The following is an 18,631-nucleotide window of genomic DNA, read 5'->3' on the forward strand; positions in this document are numbered from 1 at the left end:
TCTCAGCTTTCTTTTGCCTTTAGAACATAGTTTTTTTGTTTTTTTTTTCCTTCTAAAGTTAATTTGGAAGAATGGTTTTGTCATGATAGCAAGAACATTCCAGTAAGAGAGTAATGATGAGAAATTTACTCTCATAGATATAAAATGTACTAGAAAGCTATCATCATTAAAGCATTGTGGGATGGGCACAGGTGCACACAGAAAGATCAATGTATCCAAGTCAGAAACAGCTTCAAGTATAAAATAGTTCAATAGGCAATGGAGGTGCCAACTAAAACCAGTGGAGAAAACAGTGTTTGGATAAGTGGCTATTACAAACATTAGGCTTCTTCCTCACTCCAAAAATAATTCCAAATGGATCAAAAGATTTTTCATTTAAAATGAAAACATCTGTCATCCCCTTGTAGTGGACAGTAACCCAAGCGCAATTTGTAACAGGAACCTGAGAGGATGTGTGCGAGTTAATGACATGGAGTGAAGAGAGGTTCCGAAGGGTATTATTCCGGGCAGAGAGAACGGCCAGAGCAAAGGTTTGGAGGCTGAAAGGCAGCAGCGTGCGGACTCCAAAGAGGCAGGGTCTGGAATCGAACTCAGGACGCCCACAAAGGAATCCAGGCCTGAGTCCATGCCCGCCCCCACAGGCATCATAATTATGTAAAATAGCACTTTTCCCATATATGGTGCTTAATATCTGTCCTTCTGGTGGGACGACACGAGTCTGAGAGCACAGCTCGCGGGGCGGGGTGTCAGAGTTCAGACCTTCCCAGTCGGCTCCCGCCGGGCCTCGCCCGGCCCAGGCCAGGCACCAAAACCCCGGTCCCGAGCCCTCCGCGCCCCGAGTCACCGCCTCCTCATTGGATTCCCCTTGTGTCAATCCTTGTCCTAGAACCTGGCTGTCCGTTGGACCCGCCCCAGGGGGCGGGGCTCCCGCCTAGGAAGCGCGGGGGAAGGTGGAGCAGGCGAAGGTGGGGGCGAAAGAGGAGGATGAATCTCCACCCCTCTGGACGCAGAGGCTCCGCCCGCCCCCCGTTCCCACAGGTCAACATGTCTGCCAATCAATGCCAGACGCGGTCTGCAGTGGATGAAGCAGGAAGGGGGCGGGATTGTTCCCCAGGCTCCGCCCCGGAGCCGGCTCCAGGCTGGGAATGGGCCCGCGGCTGCGAGGGCGGGGCGGGAAGGCGGCGAGGAGCCGAGCTGGGTGCGGTGAGGCGCGCAGATCACCGCGGTTCCTGGGCAGGGCACGGAAGTCTGAGCGAGGCTGACCTGCTGCAGCTCCCGCCTCGTGCACTTGCCCCACCCGGCCGCCGCCCGAGCGCTCGAGAAAGTCGTCTCAGGAGAAGCAGCGCCTGTTCCCCGGGCAGATCCAGGTTCAGGTGAGCGAGCCCCACCGCGGTCCCGCCCCGGGCAGGCGGGCGGGGGCGAGACGCGCGGCCGCCGGGTAGACTTGTGGTTCTTGGCCCCGGTGAGGCCCGCCACCCGTGTGGGCGGGCGCGAACGCCGGCTACCCCGCCCGGCACCGCATCCTGCCCAGGGGCACCGGGACCCCCGCGCGGGCGCTCGGGGAGAGCGCCGCCGGCTGCGAGGCCTCGGGGTGCAGGGGCGGCCCCGGGACCCGGCGCTCTCCGGCGTCCCCCCGTGCCCCCCGGCGCGTTCCCGGGACTGGGCACCGGAGCCGACCTCCCCTGCCGCTGGGGCACGCGCCCCGCCCTCGCCTCGCCTCGCCCAGGCCCGACTCGGGCAAACTTTTTAACCCTTCTGGAGCCGCGGCCCCCGGGACGCAGCCGCACGGGTTGGGAGCCCGGGGCAGCCGCTCCCGTGGAAGTTCCCGGCGTCGGAGGCACGGAGGTAACGGGCAGCGGGCACCGTTTGGCAGCTGTCAGGGCGTCCTCCTGAGTCAGAGTCGGCCCGTCCCGCCGCAGACCTTGCACCCGGCCCGGTTTCCGCGTCCGCGGCCGACTTCCTCATTCGCCCGCTGCGGTCGGGCCGGCCGGGGAGGGCCCGGGGGAAGGTGCGGGGGCTGCCCGGACAAGGGGGACCCGGCGGGGACCCGGGCGCGAGGCGGGAAGGGCCACCCCAGCCCCCGCTCCAGCCCTCGCCCTCCGACGTCTGTGCTCCCCCGGGAGGAAGGCCCGGAATGCAGCCGCCGTCGGGGCCGCCCAGGCGTGCACCTGATTCCACTGACCCGGGGGCCGTCCCGCCCGGGCGGGGCGCGGGGGCCGCTGGCTCTGCCGTCACCACCAGGCCTGGGCGATTGCTTCTTTCGTGTTGGAGCCAGATCGGAGTTTTCGATTCTCCACTCCCCGCACCCGCTTCCCCGTGCTGGGGTCCTCACCCCATCCTGTTCTGAGGCCACGCCCAGGAGACAGGACTTCGGCACCCCTATTCCTGCTGGGAAGCCCCGCTGTTTCAAACGGAGGTGGCGCACCCCCATCACTAGCTTGCCGGCTGTCCTGAGGTGGAGGGGTGGGCAGGGGGAGCGCGCGGCCCCACCCAGCCGGTGTGGGGAGAAGACTCCTTGGGAAGCCCCAGGTCTCGGAGACTGGCGGCTCTCTCCACCGGGCAGCCGAGAGGCCCAGCCACTTCTCGGTTCACTGCGCCCTTTTCTGGGTTTAACAGGATTTCAAAGTAACTGTTGAGTAACTGTGGAAAGGGAAGAGAGCCTTAGCTCCTTCTCCACGCAGGGCAGCACTGCGGCCATTCTAACTCCACTGTCTGGGCCAGGGCTGATCACCTCACCTGATGGCTTAGGAGCCCTTTTTGGGTAAGGAGGGAGGCCTGTTGAGACAATCACTCAATTAATAATAGTCAGTTAATATACAAGGCTGCTATGTGGGGGGAAGGGGACACAGATGTGTAATTGAGCAAATATTTAACTGTCCTTTCTGTGCCAGGGACTCTGCCAGGTGGTGGGGGGTGGGAGGTTGAGTAAGACCTGGCCCGTGCCCATGGGCAGTTAGGGGAGAGCTGAGACAAATCTGTAGATGAGTCTAACGTGAGGTGGAGATGACAGGGACCCCGGAAAGGTACCGTGAGTCATGGGGATTGGGAGAAGGGAGCCGGACTGCCCTGTGAAATCCCAGGGCCCTGCCTCTGCCCTTGGGGAGTTTACGGTCCTCAAGGGGAAAGTGGCAGAACGAGTGAAATACAAAGGCAGCCTGTGATGTGTTTCCCAGGCATGCCATAGACAAAGGACTCGAGGAATTTCAAGGCTGAGAGGGGCCACTTCTCTGGGACAAGGAGGAAGTTGCTATGAGGGAGAAGCACTTTGCAGGTTTAGCAAACTGAGGCAAGCACGCGGTGTTAGAAAGTAAGGAGCCTCGTAGTGGGTAATTGGGGGGTAATTACAAACATGGAGAGATTGCTCAGTGTCATGTAAGAGCCACTGTGCCCTCCATGACTGTGGGGTGACACCAAAGGGCTTCAGTCTTCACACTCAGCAAGCCCTGGCAGCACAGGTGGGCAGATCCAGGTGTCTGAGAGCCGGGCGTTGGCAGACTGTTTGGGGAGTTCTCCAGCCCTGGAGAGAAGAGCAGCATTCTGTGGGGCTGCTCATCTGAAAGGTCCAGGAGGGTAGAGGAGAGGGAGGATCAGGGCCCTGGCTTTCTTGCTTTTATTTTTAAACTTTTTAACCTAAGGGGTTGGAGATGGGACAACTTCTGTCTTGTAGGATGAAGGACGCATGTTAATCACAGCCTGTCTTTTGCCCGCTCTTGCTCCAGAAAAAACAAAACAAGGATGTGTTAGCTCTCTAAAAGAAGAAAAACACTCAAAAAATGCAGCATTGTTGTGTAGCCTGCTAGGGTATTGCTAGAAACCAGGCTGGCTGTGCTTCCTCGACTTCCTCTTCTAGCTAATCCTGCAGTAAAGTGCTTAAGACACCCCTCACCAGCTTGACATCTTTATTTCAAAAGGAGCTGAGGGGCTGGCTGTTGTTTTCCTCCGAGCCTGGCCCTACCCTTCTCTTGGAGGGGGAGAAAGAGAAACCCAAAGCAAAGGAAAAAAAAAAAATCTATGTCTTGACAGCTTCCTCCTAAGCATCATGTTCCAAAAATATTTAGAATAACAAAATCTGTGTGTCGTCTTAATTAAACAAACGACCTAATTTACTGAGCATAAAACAGCATCTCTGCCTGCTGGGGCAGGAAGTGCATTTCCCTTTGTGCAGCCCTAGAGAGTCACTGCCTCTCAGCCTTAACCCTTGATGTGCTGAGACCCTGGGCTGGAGTCCTCTGCTGACAAAAGAATGCAGCCCTGGTAGTGCTGCTCCTGTGGCTTACTGAATCCCATTGTTAGAGCTGGGAAGAGTGGGGTAGTGGAGAGAACATGAGCTTTGGAAACAGGCAGAGTTCAAATCCTGACCCTGCCACTTACTAGCTTTGTGACCTTAGGCAAGTCATATAGCCTCATTGCCTTGATGTGCTCACGTGTAATATGAGAATCAAGATACTACTCTGTGGGGTTAGATGTGTTAACTGAAAGAAATAAGGTATGTACACGGCCCAAGATGTACTGGCTCTATGTATAATATGTATGTAATATGCATGTAACATATATAACATGTAATATCCAATATATGTGTGTATGTATAATATATATGTCTCTAACATGTATATGTATATAGTAATATATGCATATATTATATATTAATGTAATATATAATAAATGTGTGTGTGTGTGTATATATATATATATATATATATTTTTTTTTTAAAACAGTCTTGCTCTGTTGCCCAGGCTGGAGTGCAATGGTGGGACCTCAGCTCACTGCAACCTCCTCCTCCCAGGTTTAAGCAATTTTCCTGCCTCAGCCGTCTGAGTAGCTGGAATTATAGGTGCCCACCATCACACCCCGCTAATTTTTCGTTTTTAGTAGAGACGAGGTTTCACCATGTTGGCCAGGCTGGTCTTGATCTCCTGACCTCAGGTGATCCACCTACCTCCGCCTCCCACAGTGCTGGAATAACAGGCCTGAGCCACCATGCCTGGCTTGTATATGTTTTGTTTTGTTTTGTTTTTGAGATGGAGTCTCTGTTGCCTAGGCTAGAGTGCAGTGGCACAATCTCAGTTCACTGCAACCTCTGACCCCCAGGTTCAAGCGATTCTTCTGCCTCAGCCTCCTGAGTACTCAAGTAGCTGGGATTACAGGTGCCTGCCACCACTCCCAGCTAATTTTTTGTATTTTTAATAGAGATAGTGTTTTGTCATGTTGGCCAGGTTGGTCTTGAACTTCTGACATCAAATGATCCACCCACTTCGGTCTCCCAAAGTGCTAGGATTACAGGCGTGAGCCACCATGCCTGGTCCCCTACCCTTTCTGTTTTTTTGAGACAGGGTCTTACTCTGTCAACCAGGCTGGAGTGCGTGGCACCATCTCAGCTCACTGCAACCTGTGCCTCCTGGGTTTAAGCAATTCTTGTGCCTCAGCCTCCTGAATAGCTGGGACTACAGGCACTCACCACCACGCCTGGCTAATTTTTTTGTATTTTTATTAGAGACGGTGTTTTACCATGTTGGCCAGGCTTGTCTCAAACTCCTGACCTCAGGTGATCCACCCATCTGGGCTCCCAAACTGTTGGGATTATGGGTGTGAGCAACAGCACCTGGCCCCCCAACCCCACCTTTTTTTTTTTTTTTTTCTTTAAATATAATTGATCAGTCTTAACTCCCTGGGTTATCAGGTTGAAGGGGTAGGGGTGAGGGTGGGGGTAGATTGTTTTCCTGGCTTCTAGCTTGGTGTTCTTTCTATCCCTATGCAGTACGAGGCATGCGTGTATTACGCTTGTGGACTGTGACACCCAAGTGGTGAATACGCAAGTGGCTATGAGGTCCATCTGCTGATACTTTTGGATGTGCTGAGTAACCTCTTCACATGGCCCTGGCTGGGCCAGAAGGTGTGCAGACTGTGGTTTTAGTTCAAACAGATGGTTTCCCGTGGTCTAGGAGATAGCCAAAGGGTGATACAGGAAGAGGGCTGCACTTGGGTGACTGGAGACCTTGCTTCCAACTCTGGCTCTGGGCAAGGGAAGGTTTGATTTCCTTTTCGTTTTTGATTTTGTTTTTATTTTTATTTTTTTTTTTGAGACAGAGTTTCGTTCTTGTTACCCAGGCTGGAGTGCAATGGCGAGATCTCGGCTCACCGCAACCTCCGCCTCCTGGGTTCAAGCAATTCTCCTGCCTCAGCCTCCTGAGTAGCTGGGATTACAGGCACGTGCCACCATGCCCAGCTAATTTTTTGTATTTTTAGTAGAGACGGGGTTTCACCATGTTCACCAGGATGGTCTCGATCTCTCGACCTTGTGATCCACCCGCCTCGGCCTCCCAAAGTGCTGGGATTACAGGCTTGAGCCACCGCGCCTGGCCTTTGATTTTGTTTTGAAGCAGGTCTTGCTCTGTTGCCCAGGCTATAATGCAGTAGCATGATCATAGCTCACTGCAGCCTTAAATTCCAGGGCTCAAGCAGTTCACCTGCCTCAGCCTCCTAAGTAGGCAGGACTACAAGTGCAAACCACTACACCTGGCTACTTTCAGTGTTTTTTGTAGGGATGGGATCTTGCTGTGTTGCCCAGGCTAGTCTCAAACTCCTGGGCTCAATTGACTTTTCTGCCTCAGCCTCCCAGAGTGCTGGGATTACAGGTGTGTGGAATGTTGCACCTGACCAGAAGGTTTGATTTCCTAGGAGGTACTGTATCTCCCTAAAAAGACATCATACCAGTTTATGTGCCCACAAGTTATGCATGGGAGTACCTGAGAAACTGAAAAATTAAGAAGTAAATTTATGTATTTATTTATTTGAGATGGGGTCTCACTCTGTTTCCCAGGCTAGAATGCCCCGTGAGATCTCGGCTCACTGCAGCCTCCGCCTCCTAGGTTCAAGCAATTTTCCCACTTCAGCCTCCTGAGTAGCTGGGATTACAGGGGTATACCATCATACCCAGCTAATTTTTCTATTTTTTTTTTTTCTTTATCTCTTCAGTATTCTGAAAATTTTTGTATTTTTAGTAGAGATGGGGTTTCACCATGTTGGCCAGGCTGGTCTCCTGACCTCAGGTGATCCACCCACCTTGACCTCCCAAAGTGCTGGGATTGCAGGCATGAACCACCGCGTCCAGCAAAATTAAGTAATTTTAATTTCCTATGCACTCTTTTTTTTTTTTTTTTGAGATGGAGTCTTGCTCTGTTGCCCAGGCTGGAGTGCAGTGGTACTATCTCAGCTCACTGCAGCCTCCACCTCCCGAGTTCAAGCCATTCTCCTGCCTCAACCTCCCAAATAGCTGAGATTACGGGCTTCCGTCACCACACCTGGCTAATTTTTGCATTTTTAATAGAGACTGGATTTCACCATATTGGCCAGGCTGGTCTCGAACTGCTGACCTTAGGTGATCTGTCCACCTCGGCCTACCAGAGTGCTGGGATTACAGGTGTGAGCCACCGTGCCTGGCCAGCACTCTTGTACCTTATTGATGGGAGTGTATATTGTATAGCCCTGTTTTTAGATGGTCATTTGGGCCTGGGCTTGGTGGCTCACACCAGTAATCCCAGCACTTTGGGAGTCCGAGGGGGGAGGAGTACTTGAGCCCAGGAGTTTGAGATCAACCTGGGCAACATAGGGAGATTCTATTACATTAAACAACAACAAAAAGAAGGTTATTTGGCAATATCTGTCAAAGCATAGTCCTTCTGCCTGCATTCTAGGAATTTATCTCACAGATAAACTCAAATGTGCTAAAGGAAATGTCTGAGAATGTTCATTGCAGCACTGACATAGAAAATGACAGGAAACCGATTGTTTATTAAAAAGACCAACTAAATAATGGCATAGCTATACAGTAGAAATCCTTGCAGCCCTTTGAAAAATGAGGCCAATCCATATGTACCGGCCCAAGCTAAGTTGTCAGTGAAAGGAAACGAGAGGCAAAGTAGTGTAAATGGTGTTTCATTTTGTGTAAAACATGGTATGTAAACTCCGCCCTGTGCATGCAGTATTGCTGGAAAGATACTGAGACCCTGGTGATGGTGGTTGCCTGGGGCCTAGGGAACAGGAGCAGGGAGTAAGCAGTACATTTCACTGAATACTGTCTTTTTTTTTTTTGAGACAAAGTCTCATTCTATTGCCCAGGCTGGAGTGGCATGATCGATCTTGGCTCAGTGCAACCTCTGCCTCCCGGGTGCAAACGATTCTCCTGCCTCAGCCTCCTGAGTAGCTGGGATTACAGGTGTGCGCCACTACGTCCAGCTAAATTTTTAAATATTTTCAGTAGAGGCGGGGGTTTCACCATGTTGTCCAGGCTGGTCCTGAACCCCTGACCTCAGATAGTCTACCCACTTCCTCTTCCCAGGTGCCGAGATTACAGGCATGAGCAACTGCGCCTGGCCATAATGTCCTTAAAGAATAGAAAACTCAGCCAGTTCTTAATTTTCTTAACTCTAAAAATAAGGAGGTCCAGCTGGCCAGTCTGGAGTTCTCAACTTTCAAGTGCATTGCTTTAGGTTCCGTGTTACCTATTGAATGCCTGCCTTGTACGAGGAAGGAGGGAAGGGTCTTCGTGCTTGAAACCTTTAGGTCCTGCTTGCTTCCCATGATGTCACATCACTAGAGTAACCCCTTAAATTGAAGCCTCTTCTGATCCACTTCCTCATATTCTGGAAAATGGTAGATAATTTTGCTTTTTCTTTGCTTTATGAGAAGAGAAAGCCTGCATGTATGTCTGGAAAGCATTTTGGGATACCCTCTTGCAAGGTTTCCATAATTTGCTAGGCTCCAAATCATAAGCTATCCTGTCCTGGGGAGCTTACCCCAGCCTGAAGCCCAACCCAGGTCCTTACCTACCTGGTCTTTTTTTTTTTTTGAGACAGTCTCACTCTGTTGCCCAGGCTGGAGTGCAGTGGTGTGATCTCTGCTCACTGCAACCTCTGCCTCTCAGGGTCCAGTGATTCTCCTCCCTCTGTCTCCTGAATAGCTGGAATTACAGGGACCTGTTAACACACCCAGCTAATTTTTGTATCTTTAGTAGAGGCAGGGTTTCTCCATGTTGGCCAGGCTGGTCTCAAACTCCTGACCTCAGGTGATCCAGCCTTCCAAAGTGCTGGGATTACAGGCGTGAGCCACTTCGCCTGGCCGCCTGGCCTTCCTTTTTTAACTTGGAGTCATTGTATCCACTAGTATGCCCCTTCCCACTTTGTCCCTCATTTCTCCTGAGACATCTGGCCTGTGGTTTTTATGTATAAAAACACTGGAAAAGCTCAAATTCTTGAGAAAATATGATCAGGGGGTGTTTTGAATTGGAGGGCCCTGACCCCCTCTCAAGGACGTCTGTCTTTCGCCTTGGATGGTGTGGGCCCTGGAGGAGCTGCCGGCGCTGCTGTGCTTGGTTGACTCCTTTCCTGAGTGAGGTCTGGAAGACCCCATCAGGGTCCTGAGGTCCTGCAAGGCAGCCTCTGGCCTCCTGGGGGAATGTCATGAATCACACATGAGTACACACTGTGAGCCTGGCTCTAAAATGGGTCCGCCACTGCACGGGCAGGCGGCCTGTATCTGTACCCAGCCCCCTGTCCCTTGTGCTTAGACGGCACAAATATTTGGGGGGCAGGAGGAGAGCTGCCCACGGAGTCTGATGCATGTCTTTTTAAAAAGTAGCCTAGGCAGGCTTCTGTTGGAATTACTCAGGTTCCCATTCCCACGACTAGCTTCTCAAGCCTGAGATGATTCAGCACCCGGGCAGGTGTCCCCAGTGAAGGCCCTTGGCTGGCCTTCTGCCAAGGGCCCCGCCAGCTGGGAGTCCCTCAGTGGCTGTCTGCATCTCTAAGCCGGGACCCTCCTGCTGTGGCTGGAGGGAGCCTTGTGGGGCTTTCTGGAAGGGTGGGGCTTCCTGCCACGCAGGTTGGGCTGAGGCCTATAGTGCGGTTACAGGTAGCTGATCTCCACGCTGGTATCACTTCCTTGGTACCTCTCAGAGGCCCTTATTGTCCTTATGGTGTGTCCCAGAGGAGAAAGGGGGCTTCTCAGGGAGGTCCCTCTCTCACCTTCTTGGGCCAGCATGATGTGTCTCCGTACAGTTTTTTTTTTTTTTTTTTTTTTTTTTGAGATGGAGTCTCACTCTTGTTGCCCAGGCTGGAGTGCCATGGCTCTGTCTTGGCTCACCTCAACCTCCACCTCCGGGAGTCAAGCATGCTCCTGCCTCAGCCTCCCGAGTAGCTGGGATTACAGGCATGCGCCACCATGCCTGGCTAATATTTTTTTTTTTTTTTTTTTTTTGTATTTTTAATAGAGATGGGGTCTCTCCATGTTGGTCAGGCTGTTCTCAAACTCCTGACCTCAGGCAATCTGCCTATCTTGGCCTCCCGAAGTGCTGGGATTATAAGCATGAGCCACCGTGCCCGGCCTCTCTGTACAATTTTTAATGTGTTAGGGGAGCTCAAAGCTAATCTCTTTTAGTAGGTTGCCACTCACCAAAAGGACGTTTACGTTTTGGGAACGTGGGCCTTAGAAAGAGGAGTCTTTCTTCTAATTTGAAATGATCCCTTGCTTAAAAGAAAAATCAGCAACAATAATGAAATGAAAACCCTCCTGACTGAATTTAGAATTATAGAATGCCTGGCTGGAAGAGATCTTGGGAATATTTAAAAGAATACATATAATATATATTTTTCTAATTAGAGAAAGAGGGATTTGCCCAGGCTCATTCGGTGAATCAGGAGAAAACCTTGGCCCCTGGTTTCACTCATCCCCGGTGCCTTCCAAATCAGGAGGCTTCATTTAAACATGTTTTCTAAATGGCGAGTCTCCCTTTTTTTGATGTTTCTGCCCTGTTTAGCCAAGCAATACATACTTAGCTCCTTTAATCTCTCCTTAAGAGTCTATTCAACTTTCTTCGTCTTTTTTTGTTGTTTGTTTTTTGGCGAGGGGGCACTAGGGTTAAGGAATAGGGTGGGAAGTGTTTTGGGTTTCTCTGAACTTCTTCCAGCTGGACGTCACCACTTGGGCCGAAAGTTCCCACAGCTCGAAAAATCAATATTTCACATGGGGTGGTGCCAGGTAGCAGGGTGGGCCACTCAGAAAGCCACACTGCTGCCCACTGCCCTCAGTCAGCCCTGATTTCTAGTAACTTTGGGTCACTTAATGTCTTGGGCGATAATTTGTTGTCTTTTCAACACAAAATGCATGGGAGAAGGGACAAAGCAAGGGTTTGGGATCAGGCAGAGCTGGGACCAGACACCCCTCCTACCTCCCACCCCCCCCACACCCACCTCCCCTCCTTTTCTCCTGCTGCTCACCTTAGTTTTCCCATCTGCATCATGGAGAAACCTCTTTCTTAGCATTATAAATGGATGTGAAGTGGTCTGTACCTCCTCTTCTACCCCTCCCCTCCGCCTCCTCTTTTTTTTTTTTTTTTTTTTGAGACGGAGCTTTGCTCTTGTTGACCAGGCTGGAGTGCAGTGGCGTGATCTCGGCTCACCACAACCTCCGCCTCCCGGGTTCAAGCAGTTCTGTGCCTCAGCCTCCGGAGTAGCTGAGATGACAGGTGCCTGGCACCACACCTGGCTAATTTTTTTGAAATTTTGAAATTTTTTTAATTTTTAATTTTTTAATTTTTAATTTTTTTTTTAAAGACGGGGTTTCACCATGTTGGTCAGGCTGGTCTTGACCTCAGGTGATCCACCCGCCTTGGCCTCCAAAGTGCTTGGATTACAGGCATGAGCCACCACGCCCAGCCTTTTTTGTATTTTTTTAGTAGCGACAGGGTTTCACCATCTTGGGCAAGTTGGTCTTAAACTCCTAACCTCATGATCTACCCACTTTGGCCTCCCAAAGTGCTGGATTACAGGCGTGAGCCACTGCACCCAGCCTCTTCTTTTTTTTAGAGACAGTGTCTTGCTTTGTTGCCCAGGCTGGAATGTGGTAGTGTGGTAACAATTCACTACAGCCTTGGCCTCCGTCTCAAGTGTTCCTCCCACCTCAGCCACCTGAGTAGCTGGGACCACAGGCATGCGCCAACACACCTGGCTAATTTTCTTCTTTTTTTTTTTTTTTTCTTAGAGACTGAATTTTGCCATGTTACCCAGGCTTGTCTCAAACTCTTGAGCTCAAGCAATCCACCTGCCTTGAAGCACCCAGCTTCTCCTTTTCTTCATACTAACATCAACATCATCTCTCCTTGGGTAGTAGGAAATACATTTTCAAGTTTTAAAGATTTCATATTTATCCAGCAAGCCTGTCCCTTGCTAACAAGGTGTGGTGATTAAGATGACTGAGGAACCTGCTGGAACTCGCCCCCAGCATTGATGCTGGGGTTTCTGATGCCTGCACCTTTTGCATCCTTTTCCCACACAGTACAGTTCATCTTGTCATACTGATCCAAGCTGGTTTAAGTGTTTTTTCTTTTTTCTTTTTTTTTTTTTTTTTGAGACAGAGTTTCGCTCTTGTTACCCAGGCTGGAGTGCAATGGCGCAATCTCGGCTCACCACAACCTCCGCCTCCTGGGTTCAGGCAATTCTCCTGCCTCAGCCTCCTGAGTAGCTGGGATTACAGGCACGCGCCACCATGCCCAGCTAATTTTTTTGCAGTTTTAGTAGAGACGGGGTTTCACCATGTTGACCAGGATGGTCTTGATCTCTTGACCTCGTGATCCACCTGCCTCGGCCTCCCAAAGTGCTGGGATTACAGGTGTGCGCCACCAAGCCCCACCTGTGTTTTTTCTTTTTAGAAAGACTGTTACAAAGCAATAGAGGCAGCTTTATTTAGAGTTGTCTATGTTCAAAAGCCACTGCGTTTCCTGTGTTTTACATTAAGTCACTGAGCTAGAGAAGGCAGCTTCCTGTCTGATAAACATAAAGAACGAGGCATTTGGGACCGTTTGGGTGACTTAATCTAACTGGGCTAGAATGGCAGAGAAGATTTCAGAACTCGCTGGCCTGTGTGTCAAAGGCAGGGTCTTCTTTCATTTCTGTCCCCAGGCTGAAACCCCATGTCTGGAATAGTTAGAGTCAGCTCCTAGTCCTTGTTGCACAAATGAGGTTCAAGTCTCACTGGTGTCTTCACTTCTTTTTTTTTTTGAGGTGGAGTCTCGCTCTTGACCGGACTGGAATGCAGTGGCATGATCTCAGGTCACTGCAGACTCTGCCTCCCAGGTATAAACGATTCTCCTGCCTCAGCCTCCCAAGTAGCTGGGATTATAGGCATGCACAACCACGCCTGGCTAATTTTTGTGTTTTTAGTAGAGATAGGGTTTCACCATGTTGGCCAGGCTGGTCTCAAACTCCTGACCTCAGGTGATCGATCCACCTCAGCCTCCCAAAGTGTTGGGATTGATTACATGTGTGAGCCACCGCGCCCAGCCGGTATCTTCACTTCTAAGCCTGTGATGGGGAGGCCTCGGCAGCCAAAGGCTTTTGAATGCCAGTTAGTGACCTCTTTGTTTTTTGGAACAATGAAGGGGGAGTCCCTGGGAGGAGAAAGGTTGTGGTAGGGAGGCATTTTAAAGCTCTTATTTTATTTTATTTTATTTTATTTTATTTTATTTTATTTTTTGAGACAGAGTATCGCTCTTGTTACCCAGGCTGGAGTGCAATGGCGCGATCTCGGCTCACCGCAACCTCCGCCTCCTGGGTTCAGGCAATTCTCCTGCCTCAGCCTCCTGAGTAGCTGGGATTATAGGCACGTGCCACCATGCCCAGCTAATTTTTTGTGTTTTTAGTAGAGACGGGGTTTCACCATGTTGACCAGGATGGTCTCGATCTCCTAACCTCGTGATCCACCCGCCTCGGCCTCCCAAAGTGCTGGGATTACAGGCTTGAGCCACCGCGCCCGGCCAAGCTTTTATTTTTTATATTTAAGAGCCAGGTATTGGGTGTCAGGGAGTTGCCCTTTGCCCAGTCAGTCCGCAGAGACTCCCTAAGCTCCAGCTATGTGGTCTGCACTGTGCTGGCTTGGTGGGGCTCAGCAGGGATGGAGGCCTAACAGCCCATCCCTGCCACAAAGCAGCGTTATCCTCCAAGGATAAGGAGTTGGGATACTGAGGCAAGCCCATGCTGCCCTGAGTCACTGGAGACATCTGAGCGTCTTGAGCCAGGTTTCTGGAGGCTAGGATTGCCTGTGAGGAGGAGGGAAGATGGGAAGGTGGACATGGAAGGGAGGAAGTGCTGCAGCCTAGAAATCAGGATGTCTGGGTCTACATCCCAGCCTTGCTATTCATTATATAATTATTAAAATTTAGTGGCCCGTCACGGTGGCTCATGCCTGTAATCCCAGTACTTTGGGAGGCCGAGGTGGGTAGATCACCTGAGGTGAGGAGTTCGAGACCTACCCAACATGGTGAAAAACTCTGTCTCTACTAAAAATGCACAATTAGCCGGGTGTGGTGGTGCACACCTGTATTCCCAGCTACTCGAGAGGCTGAGGCAGGAGAATTGCTTGAACCTGGGAGGCGGAGGTTGCAGTGAGCTGAGATTGTGCTATTGCACTGCAGCCTGGGCAACAAGAGCGAAACTCCATCTCAAAAAAAAAAAAGGAAAAAATTATAGAGGGCTTGTTTGTACTAGGTACCATGCTGATGCTTTTTAAAAATTACTACTTTATTTAAAATTGTTTCATTAAAAAAATTATAACTTACATTTTAAAAAATGGGCTGGGCGTGGTGACTTATGCCTGTAATCCTAGCACTTTGGGAGACTGAGGTGGGTGGATCACCTGAGGTCAGGAGTTTGAGATCAGCCTAGCTGGCCAACATGGTGAAAACCTGTCTCTACTAAAAATACAAAAATTAGCCACGAGTGGTGGTGCGGGTGTGTAATCCCAGCAACTCGGGAGGCCGAGGCAGGGGAATTGCTTGAATCTGGGAGGTGGAGGTTGCAGTGAGCCAAGATCGTGCCACTGCACTCCGTCCTGGGCAACAGAGTGAGACCCTGTCTTTAAAAAAAAAAAAAAAAAGGAGATGGGTGTCTCACCAGGTTGGTCTAAAACTTCTGCTGGCCTCAAGCAATCCTCCTGCCTTGGCCTATCAGTGTGCTTGGGATTATAGGCATGAGCCATCACCGTACCCACACCTGGCCATGCTAGGGCTTTTACATGGATTATCATTTAATTCTTCCCTTATTTCCATGAGATAGGAACTTATCCTCAGTTTTGCAGATGGGGATACTGTGCAGGGATTGAAACTCGGGTGTGTCAGCTCCTGACTCTCTGTGGCCTTGGAGACGCCCTGCACTCCCGGACTTTGTGTTTCCTCACTTGGTGGTGAGTGGTTGGGCTGGTGCTTGAAGCCACCACCCTTGCCAGTGGCTGAGTATTCATTCAATGGGCAGAGAGAATGTTGGGCTGCAGCAGAATGGGACCTCCCGTACTGCAGTTGGCAACCCACAGCGGGGTTTCCAGGTCAGCAGTGTTGCTGTGGCTACTAGCTTCACCTTTAACCCCACTGGCCATTTTTCAAATGAATGTGGTTGGGCCTAAGGGAGAGCAGGTGGAAAGACCCTGCCCCCAGTGTGAATCCAGGCACTGCTGTTCCTGCCTGAATCGTGCCTTGTGGGGAAGCAGGTAGCTAGACGACCGGCCGTCATCTTGCCCAGTGGACTCCTGACATCAGCCCACTTGAAACTGTCGGGTTCCTTTCTTCCTTCGTATGTCCACCTATCAGATCCATAGTCATTCAGTGGTGACTCCTTAGAACTTGTTCTAGGTACAAGGCATGGGCTGGGTGCTGGGAATATAGAGGTAAAGGAAACATGGGCCCTGTTTCCTTTATAGCTGATGGTCTCCCTCTAGAAAGATGTTGGGAACCCAGGGGGAAGGGTTGGGGGAGTCTGAGAAGGCTTCCTGGAGGAGGCAGCCTTTGAAACTGTGAAGTAGAGACATGGTGTGGCAAGTCCAGAGAGCAAGTCTGGGACCTTGTTCAGTTGCCCAGACTCAGGCAGAGCTTTGTTCAGGTGTGATTCAGGATGGCGAAGTCCCTGTGAGTCACCTGGGGCTGGCGAAACATTTCCTCTCCTTCTTAGGCCAAGACCCAGCCCCTTCATAGGCCAAGACAGCCCACGAAGGCTTGCTTCCTTGTCCCATTTCCCAGGAAATGTGGGAGTGCAGGATTCCATTCCCAGGTCGCTCACCTCGGGATGGATGCTGGGAATGCTGCCTGCGCCGTCTGGTTGTGTGGTCAGCACATTTTTCCAGCCAAAGGACTTGGGATGAGATGTTTCATGGAATATTGATAGAGACATAATTGTAATTAGAATCCGTTCTTCTCTTGTTATTTATTTATTTATTATTATTATTGTTTTTCGAAACAGTCTCACTCTGTTACCCAGGCTGGAGTTTACTGGAGCAATCTCAGCTCACTGCAACTTCTACCTCCTGGGTTCAAGCAGTTATTCTTCCTCAGCCTCCCAGGTAGCTGGGATTAAAGGCAGCAGCCACCACACCTGGCTGGTTTTTGTATTTTTAGTTGAGATGGGGTTTCGTCATGTTGGCCAGGCCACAATTCAGATTTTGATGACCCTCTTATGTCCACTGAGGGGAGGGACCATTTTTCATGTTGCCAGAAAGTTCCATGGGTTTTACTGACTCTTTTGGAAATTCATTCAGCAGATGTATCCAGTACCTCTGTTCTAGATCTAGGCCAGAAATGGCCCGCTGGTCAGGATGCAGATGAGCGAGAGGTCCCAGGCCCTGTCCTGGAGGGGCTCGAAGTGAAGACTAGAAACATGCCACTTCACTCCGATCTTGTGGTTATGTTTGAGGGGGCTGAGGAGGTGGTGGCTGCTTGGATGCCCAATACCAGTTGACTCCAGTCGATGGAAAACAGGTAAAACCACTTTGTCACTAGTGGTGAGAAAGCTTAGGGACAGGAAGCTGGCAGATCTTTCTGGACTTTTGGAGGAAGCTCTTCAACCTGTTCACCCCTCCTCTGCTCTGTGTGTCACTTCCAAGGCCCTGGCCACAAAACCCATCGGGAGGAAGTAAGGGAGCGAAAAAGTCTCCAAGGGACCAATGGGGAGGCTAGGGAAATAGCCCTGGCCCTACTGAGAGAGACCTTATAGAGGGTGGCAGAGGCAGGGGCAACTGGGGTCAGGGGCAGGGGGAGGATAGTGGGATGGAATGGTCTTGGAAAGTTGAAAGGTCACTGGCAGAGGACTCGGGCTCTGCTGAGGCCAGTGTCTTTCCTTGGCTGGTGTGAGAACGGTAGCAACAGGTTGCAACAGTTTAGTTTTGTCGTAAAGAGGAAGTTTCAGAATCCTAGTGGCTGCTTTTGAGCAGACAGATGTTTGTAGAAAGAGTATTTTGGCTGGGTGCGGTGGCTCAGGCCTGTAATCCCAGCACTTTGGGAGGCTGAGGCGGGCAGATCACGAGGTCAGAAGTTCGAGAGCAGCCTGGCCAACATGGTGAAACCCCGTCTCTACTAAAAATACAAAAAATTAGCTGGGCATGGTGGCACGTGCCTGTAATCCCAGCTACTCGGGAGGCTGAGGCAGGAGAATTGCTTGAACCCGGGGGGGGTGGAGGCTGCTGTGAGCAGAGATTGTGCTACTGCACTCCAGCCTGGGTGAGACAGTAAGACAACGTCTGGATGGGGAACGGGGAAATAATATTTAGGGGAGGGGCCAAGGGGAGAAGGCGGGTGTCAAGAAGCTAGAAGTTGGAATGCGAGAGTTGACTTTGCTCTGGTATTTCCTTTCATTCCAGAGAAAGGCTTCCGGGACCAGGTGTTGTGGCCTCCTCTTTTGGCCTCCAAGAGGCCCCGCCCCCTCACCCCTTCCGAAGTCCTGTTGCTCCCCACCCCGCCGAGGGTGCGAGCGGGCTGGGGGCCCCGGTGGTCGCCGCCGCCCTTGTGTGCTGCAGGGGCGCCAGGCCCCTTGCGTCCCCTCCGGCCTGCTCTTGGAACCTGGATCAGCACCAGGCCTCTTGGGTTTGAGGTTTCAAACTGAGCTCTGTCACAGTCCCCAGTACCCTCCCACAGTTAAATACGAACTCAACAAAAACACAACCTAAATCTTAACCTGGTTTTTTTTTTTTTTTTTTTTTTGAGACAGGGTCTCACTCTTTCTTTTGCCCAGGTTGGAGTGCAGTGGCATAGTCATAGCTTATTGCAGCCTCAACCTCTTGGACTCAAGTGATCCTCCCACCTCAGCCTCCCAACTAGCTGGGTCTACAGGTACATACCACCACGCCTGACTGATTTTAAAATTTTTGGTAGGAATGGGGTCTTGCTCTGTTACCCAGCCTGGTCTTTAACTCCTGGGTTCAGGTGATCCTCCTGTCTCAGCCTCCCAAAGTGCTGGGATTACAGATGTGAGCCACTGCACCCATCCTGAATTTATACGATTTAGACTTATTTAGTAGCTGTTATGTTGGAGGAAGGAGTGGTGAGTACAAGGAATAGAGAAAGCATGAGGAAGTGGGGTGTGGGGCAGGGAGTGGGTGACTTCAGAAGTGGCAGCTGGGTTTATATCCCATTTTTATTCAGTTTATTTGTTCATTAAATATGTGCTGGTCTCACTTCTCAGTTGCTAGAGACTGGGTTCTGGGGACACATCATTGAATAAGGCTAAGGCAACTGAAATCCCTGCAGTTTCCTCTCTAGTAGCAGAAACAGACAACAATCAAACACACTTACTAGGTAGGTCAAGACTCAGTAAGAGCTATAGA

General features: G+C 50.8%; 1 protein-coding gene across 1 annotated transcript in view; it reads left to right on the plus strand.

The window, feature by feature from the left end:
- The first annotated feature begins 1,170 nt into the window (after window positions 1–1,170).
- The window catches only part of MYH9 (myosin heavy chain 9), a 112,976-nt gene continuing 95,515 nt past the window's right edge, over window positions 1,171–18,631 (plus strand). Inside the window, exon 1 of the mRNA XM_003932915.4 lies at window positions 1,171–1,373. The gene's annotated coding sequence lies outside the window, so the exon portion shown is untranslated. The remainder of the gene's footprint in view (window positions 1,374–18,631) is intronic.

This window comes from Saimiri boliviensis, chromosome 21, assembly GCF_048565385.1.
Source record: "Saimiri boliviensis isolate mSaiBol1 chromosome 21, mSaiBol1.pri, whole genome shotgun sequence".
NCBI lineage: Eukaryota > Metazoa > Chordata > Mammalia > Primates > Cebidae > Saimiri > Saimiri boliviensis.